This window comes from Eschrichtius robustus, chromosome 6 (genome assembly GCF_028021215.1).
Source record: "Eschrichtius robustus isolate mEscRob2 chromosome 6, mEscRob2.pri, whole genome shotgun sequence".
Taxonomy (NCBI): Eukaryota; Metazoa; Chordata; class Mammalia; order Artiodactyla; family Eschrichtiidae; genus Eschrichtius; species Eschrichtius robustus.
The window spans coordinates 136,492,815-136,500,279 of NC_090829.1; positions in this window are offsets into that span (position 1 = coordinate 136,492,815).

The following is a 7,465-nucleotide window of genomic DNA, read 5'->3' on the forward strand; positions in this document are numbered from 1 at the left end:
TCAGATCTCTTATCTCTTCAGCTTGTTCTAAAACATCTCTTTCTTCTTGTTGCCCCAGCTGAAACTGGGATCGCCCCTGAGCCCCTGCTTCCCCTGGAGCCCTCTCAACTGTGACTGTTTTCTCTCCCATCACCTCTTTCCCACTTGGCCTAGAGGCACAGCAGCCATCCTCCTTGGCTCTCTGCCCCATCCAGACCATCGCCCGTCCTGTCCTAAACTCCCTAGACTTCTGTCATCTGAGGACCCTAGGCCACACCCTCTTGTTCCTTGACGACTTCAGCTCCTGGCTCACTGTTACTCTTTCCATCCAATTTCATATGATTCTGGGTGATTTCAGTATCCACTTAGGTGATCCTCTCTAATACGCTGGCCTCTCCACTACCTGATCACCTCTGCTCCAGTGGTCATACCATCCATCTTCCCTTTGTCACCTGCTCCCTGGTTATACCTTAGACCTTGTCATTACCAATAGCTACATCACCCAACATCTCAATTTCCCTTTCGTATCTTTCTAGGTCACTCCCTCTTGAACCCCAGCTCCCACAATCCATTCTGTCAACCCCACCGGGACCTACCGATCCTACCATCTTTTCTTTGTGTCTCGTCTCCCTCACGCCATCACTTTCCTCCCTACTCCAGCTTAAATTCCATCACTATGGTCACCCCTCAACTCTCCAGATCCTCTCTTGCTGATTACAGTCAAATGCTTCACCCATTCTATGCCTGCACCTGTGCAGCTGAATGTGGCTGGAGAAAAACCCATCTCTGCTGACCGGTCTCAGAGACCACCTGTGGGCCAAATATTTCCTTCCTTCCATTGTCAAACTTCCAGTATCCTTTTGGCCCAATTTCACTCTCAGCTGATGACCTCACTCCCTATTTTACTGAAACAATTAAGGCAGTTAGAAGAAAAGTTCCACAAATGCTCAAACCACACCTACTGTCCTCCCGGCGTCTGTAACCACATCCTCCAAGCCCTGTCCTGGGTGGACAGCCTGTGATGCTACAGAGGGCTCACGCCTTCCCTGTGCCCAGAGTTCTGTCCCCTTGCACCTGCCGAGGCATCACCCAGCAAATTTCCCCCCTCCCTCCTGCATCATCAGATTTCTCAGTCTTCTGGTCATTCCCATCAGCAAAAACATGCTGTTAATTCTCTCTGACAAAAACTTCTCAAAAGAGTTATCCACATTCGTCCTTTCTTCTCAGTCTCAATGAAGATAATGGTGAAAGGAGCAAAAAGAAGCTCAGCCCTTTTGTATTCAAGTACATCCCCCCCCCAACCCCTTGAACTCGCTTTTGCCCCCTGCCCCACTCACTGCTCCCCTCAGTCCTCATTTCACTCTCCCATCAGAGGCACTGGCACAGTTGCTCCCTCCCTCCCCCTTGAAAAGCCTTCCTTGCTTGGTTTCTAAGGCATCACAGACTCCGCTCCTCCTGACTCTGGTCTCCTCCGCGGGCACTTTGCTTGTTCCTCCTCAACTTCCCTGACTCAGCGTCAGGCTGTTCCAGGTTCAGCCCAGACCTCTCCTCCAGCTGCTCTCACGCCCACACTTCCAGGGTGATCTCACCCACGCTTCTGGTGTTAAATATATATTCATCTCTATACCTCGGAATCATCCTGTACTCCTCGCTTTCCTCCACATCCCCTACCCAGTCCCCATCCTGTTTTCTCACCTTCAAAACGTATCTGGAGTCCAACCAGTTCTCATCTCCTCCACAGCCGCCTCCAGGGTCCAGACCACATCATCTCCCCGCTAGACCACAGCAAGCAATTCCTTGATTCTTTTCCTGGGGCTGCTGTAACAAAGTACCACAATCTGGGTGACTTAAAACAATGGAAATTCAGTCTCTCACAGTTCTGGAGGCTGGAAGTATGAAATCAAGGTTTGCAGCTATTTTATTGAGTATATTTTATTGAGTATAAATGTATACTTGTATACAAGTATACATTTAACACAAGGAAATAAACACCGATATATGGAAGCCTAATTAATAACTGTGTGGCAATAGGTATCATTTTGATGATTACATTATTTTAAACAACAAACTGCACTGAAAATGAATGTGATAAAATTCTTGGTCATGATGTTATTAAGAAATAATATTAAGAAATTATATACTGGTTTCAGTATATAAATTGAAAATATGATTGCTTAAAATGTGACTCCCTCCGAAGGCTCTAGAGGAGGATCCTCTGCTCCCAGCGTCGAGTGGCTCCTGACGTTCCTTGTCTGTAGCTGCGTCTCTCCCATCCCTGCCTCTGTCTTCACGGGGCCTCCTTCCCTGTGTGTGTCTGTGTCCCCTCCCCTCCGCTTAGGGTACCGGATTTTGATTTAGAGCCCACCATTTAGTCTAGGGTGATCACACCTAAAGATCCTTAACTACACCTGCAAAGACGATTTCCAAATAAGGCCACATTCTGAGGTTCCGGGGGACATGCATTTGGGGAGACACTGTTCAATCCACTCCACCTCGTCTCGGGTGCCCTCCTCCTGCTCAGCACCTCCTGCTCTGACTTGCAGCCCACAGCCTGGGCACATGGCTCCTCGGCTTAAACCCTCCAGAGGCTCCTGTTTCACCAGAGTAAAGGCCAGTGTCCTTCTAATGGTCTAAAACCCGACCTCCTTCTCTTCCCCTCCCCCACTCCACTTTAGCTACACCAGCTCTGAGGCCTTTCCTTCCGGCAGTGCCCTCTGCCTGCCTGAGCCCTTCCTCGAATCTTCCTATTTAGCAGACACGCATGTAACATTTATTATACGCCAGGCCCAGTTATAAGTATTTTATGAACATTAACTTAGTTAATTCTTCTTGTTCTCTGAACATCCCTCTGCCGTGGGGGCTGACACCCCTCATTTTACAGTGGAGGAAACCCAGGTACAGAGGAGTTAAACTGCTCTCTCAAGGCCACACAGCGTGTGTGAATGATCAGAGTGCGTGATCCTGATGGGGGCACAGCACCACCTCTCTTTGAGGGGTTGGCCAAATATCACCTTCCCAGCGGGGCCTTTCCTGACCACCCTGCTTTGAAATGCAGCCCACACCCCTGCTTTGAAATGCAGCCCACCTCCTTCCTCTGCTGTATGTTTCACCACTGCACGTGTTTTGCCATCTGATAACTTGTGTTATTTACTTGTATCTATAGTGTCTGTCTCCTCCCAGGTGGGAATGTAAGCTCTGTTGGGGTATGAATTTTATCTGGCTGGTTCACGGATGCATGAATAGTGCCTGAAGTGGTGCCTGGCACATTGCCGTTGGATGAACGAAGAGGAATTTTCCAAGAGAACATGATAGATCTAAAGTTAGTGTCCTAGACTTTGAAACCTCCCGTCCTCAGAGAGCCAACGTCAGTGGCCCTGTCTTCCGTGTGTCCCAGGGGGAGAATGGATTGGTCAAAAACTGGATAAAGATGAATAAGGATGAGTACAGCAAAATACCTGTGGATGTAAAATCACAAACTACCAAGAGTAAGTTGGCAGTAGGTAACAAAAACCACCAAATAAATGCATGGCCTGTGGCCCAGCAATTCCACTTGTGGGCATTTGCCTTGAATCATGATTGGCGCACAGAGTTAAGATATGAGGATGGTCACCGTGTTGTTCTTTGATAAAATCAAAAAGTTGAAAATCACCTAAATGTTCTACAGTAGGCGACTATTGAAATAAATTGTGTATGGACATACTATGCCACCATTAAAAAAATCAATATATAACAGCATGAGAAAATATTTATGACATATCAATGGGAGTAAAGTGAAATGGTATCTTAGATACATAAACTTAATATGAAAATAAAACAGATTTGCCCCAAAAAAGAGAACCAGATTTACAAAGATAGGAAAAAATACATAGATGGGTCAATATAATATCAATGAGAGCTCGTGGATATAATAGAAAATCGGTGTCTGGTATAATTTTGAGCACAGAAACAGCATTAGGTTGGCAACCAAATTGGAAGAAAAGCAAACAGCATGAGGGTCATCCACAAGGAAGGACTGCGTGGGCATTCAGCAAACTAGTCTAGGACGACAGCCAACACTTCAGCAGCAAGGATCCACTGGTGCTCATGTGAGGGCCCTTATGTAGCAGCCTGGTAAACCCACTGTGGAGACCAGAGTGCCCCGGAGAAGGTCCCTCGTGTAAACCTGGGTGGACTCAGAAGATGGAACAAAGGAGAGGTTTTGGTTTGAATAAATATCTCAGCCCAAGTCTTCTTGAGTGCTTGCTGGTGTTTCCCTCCATGTACTGGGCCGGTTCCTCTTCAGGTTAAATAAGTAAGTGTTGGTAGATTCATTTTATTTTGCCTCCTAAGCCAATCTGAACTGCTGCTAGGACTGATTCTGAGACTAGGAGCTGCTTTTGTGTTGAAGCGGGTTGTAGTGATGGTGACCCAACAGCCGGGAAAGAGTGAGATGGCCCTGAGCAGGGGGAGAGCGTGGGACCCCGTCTGTTATTGGATGAAAAAAGTAGCTTGAGAGCAGTCCAGTCCAGTCTGATCTCTTCTTAAAAAAGAAAAAACTCAGGATAAAAGACCGAAGTGCTGAGTACCACGCTACCAACCGTAGTTGTCTCTGAGAAGTGTCATGATGGTATTTTTGATTTTCTTTTTTTTGTTAACTATCATTGCTAATTTTTAAAAAACGATGGCTATGTGCTGAAGAACACAGTAGAAATATTTCCAAGAACAACGAAGAAATATTGAGCAACCAAAACAGCACGAGAAGCAACCTGAAGGGTCATCACAGCGACTTTCCTACTCTGCAAATATGATTCAGAGAAAGCTCATATGGCACGGAGGATAGTAGAACTGGTTTGTGAAGTCATCGTCTCTGGGGGCTTTATTAAGCTCTTCCTGGTCTTCGGAGAGACCCAAGAGGGCTCAGCAAACACAACTAATAATAGAATTAAGAAGATAACAGTTTGGATTATTTAGCATAAAAGAAATTGGGGCTTAAAAATTGTGAGTAAAGAGGTTTTAGATGAAGACACTGATCAATTATGAATCATTTTCACAGAGGACAGAAGAAGAAATGGCCTTAAATTGATTAAGAGAGAGCTTGAAGAAGAAATCCTTGCTAGGGAGGCTGTTGAGAGCCTGGCATGGGCTGACCTGACCGTGGGCTTGCTCAGTCCTGGGAGGACTAAATATAGGAAACACCATCTGTCCTAGAAAATCCAGGGAGACTTTCCAGAAGGTTCCTTAAAGTTCCAATCCTATGATGTCTCAATGAAGGTATAAGCTCACCCAATCCATTCTTGAACATCCTATCCTGGAACTCGAAGTGTCTGTGTTCTTGGCCAGGACTGGTCTTGGGAGAGCTGGTGGCGATCTCATCTGTGTGATGAGAAGGCTGCCAGAATACCAGTCCTCCCGCTGAGTCATGCTGTCTGAAGTTCTACCAGGTGACAATCATTCTTTGGTCATCAAGAGCCCAATGGAATGTGAGTGATGCACTTAGGGTTTTCTTTTTTTCTATTCTTAGGTTCAAGAAGGAATAAATGTGGAGATTTTGAGGTAACTAGTTTAGAATTTCTTTTAGGGATTGTTAAGAAAAATTATCCCAAACTATTTGCCTAGAAATAAGGCAAAAGGGCACGTCCTCTCCACGTCTCACGGAGGCATTGTTGAATAGACTCACCCAAGGATTACTTAATTCTTGAGGAGAATGTACCTGTGTTTGACTTTACTATTTACTAGTTGACAAGCCCAGACACAGTAAAAGTTGCATGTTAACTTGTCAGTTTCTGTCCCTTAGAAAAGATAACCACGAAAGTTATGGTTTTATTCTCACATAGGGCGTTAACCAGTTTTGTATCTAACAAATGATCCAGCCATCATTCTGACATTCTGTTTTTAAAGGTCAGTAAGTTCCACACATGCTCTTTGAACCACCTTTCCTGTCCTACTGGTTGGCTCATTTTCACGAGTTAAATAAATCTTGGACACATGTTCATTCTATGTCTTTATGGGAGTCATGGGCTTAACTTTTTGAAAATCAATACTTTGATAGGAAGGAGGAGAGGTAACATTAGGAGAATAGCTTTAGGAGCATGACACTGATTCTCATCTGTATAGATGTTTCTATGGTCATTCTTGGAAGGAAAAGGATTCGTCAGTTCCGTGTAATCCAAGATGAGACAACCCTTGGTGAGCAAGAGGTAACTGGATTTTTTCCAGCCTTAACAGCTAGCTGAGAATGAGGTCTGCAGGATTGGGTGTGGGGAATTCTGCGCAGTAGAACGGTTAGGGTTCTGAAATGAAAACCCTGGTGGATGCAGACGTCAAACTGGAGAATAAGATTTCAGAGGCAGAGGGATTCAGGGGAGGTCAAGGTCCTGATGTGAGTGTGGGGGAAGGTGGCGGAAATTCACCGGAATCAAGGAGTTCAGGCAGAAGGTGGCCCAGAGCCAAAGGAGCCACCTGTGGGGATGTTGAACTCCTCTCTGATGGTGACAGACCCTGGCAGTGGCAACAGGAGCACTGGCCCTGGGATGCTGGAAGGGAGTGGGGTACCTGGAGGAGGGCCAGGCCTCAGCCATGGCCAGAAGGTGGAGGGACTCAGGGGGGCCGAGGATGACAAGGAAAGGCCCCTTTAAACAGAATGGGGGCGGAGATGCTGCAGAGCTGTGTAGGGGGATTGAGGGACCAGTAGAGAACTGGCGACCGGAGGAATAACAATTCGGGCCATACCAGCAGCTCCGGGGGTGAGGGCGGGAGGGGAGGAAGTCTGCCATGAGCGGCCCAAGCATCGTAAAAACTGTGTGGGTGACACAGCGGGGCAGAGTGTCCAAGTGAGGTTGCTGCCGGCCCTGCCCCAAGGCACAGACGCAGGTAAACCTCAGACACCACCTTGTACGGTGTTGACATCTCCTTCTAGGCCTTTTTCAGAAAACAGCCTCCTTCGTCTCACAAGGGTCCACGGCTGGGGAAAGCTGAGGAGGCGCTGGCCCACCCTTTCAGGCCTTAGAAGGCAGCACACAGCAGCTGAAAGCTTTGGACCTGCAGGGCTGGGTTTCACTCTGGGCTGGCAGTTACGAGACTCTGTGCCCCGCCCCCCATGCTGGGGCTGCTCATCTGGTCCCTGCCTGAGGCTCAGATGCCACGTCACACAGCGGGTCTCAACTGTGGAGTGTCTGGGGCCCCAGCTCCAGGGGTCGGAGCCCTTCATAGGCATCTCGCGAATAAAACAAAACACCACACTTCTGCGCATTCATTGTGTGTGGCCTGTTTCACCCCATGGGCGTCTCTCTTCACAGCTGCAAATTCCAGGTTTATCTCTGTTCTGTTTTTGAACCTGTTTGCTTTTGATTACGATTCGGGTTTGAAAGGGAAGAGGCACACACTCTCCAGCTCCCTGTTTTCTTTCTTGGATGGAATAACACAGCTTATTTATAGGGGGATTATTTTTTCCATTATGGCATATGTACTTTTATTACTCTACCATCTTATGTTTTGAATTGCATGGGGA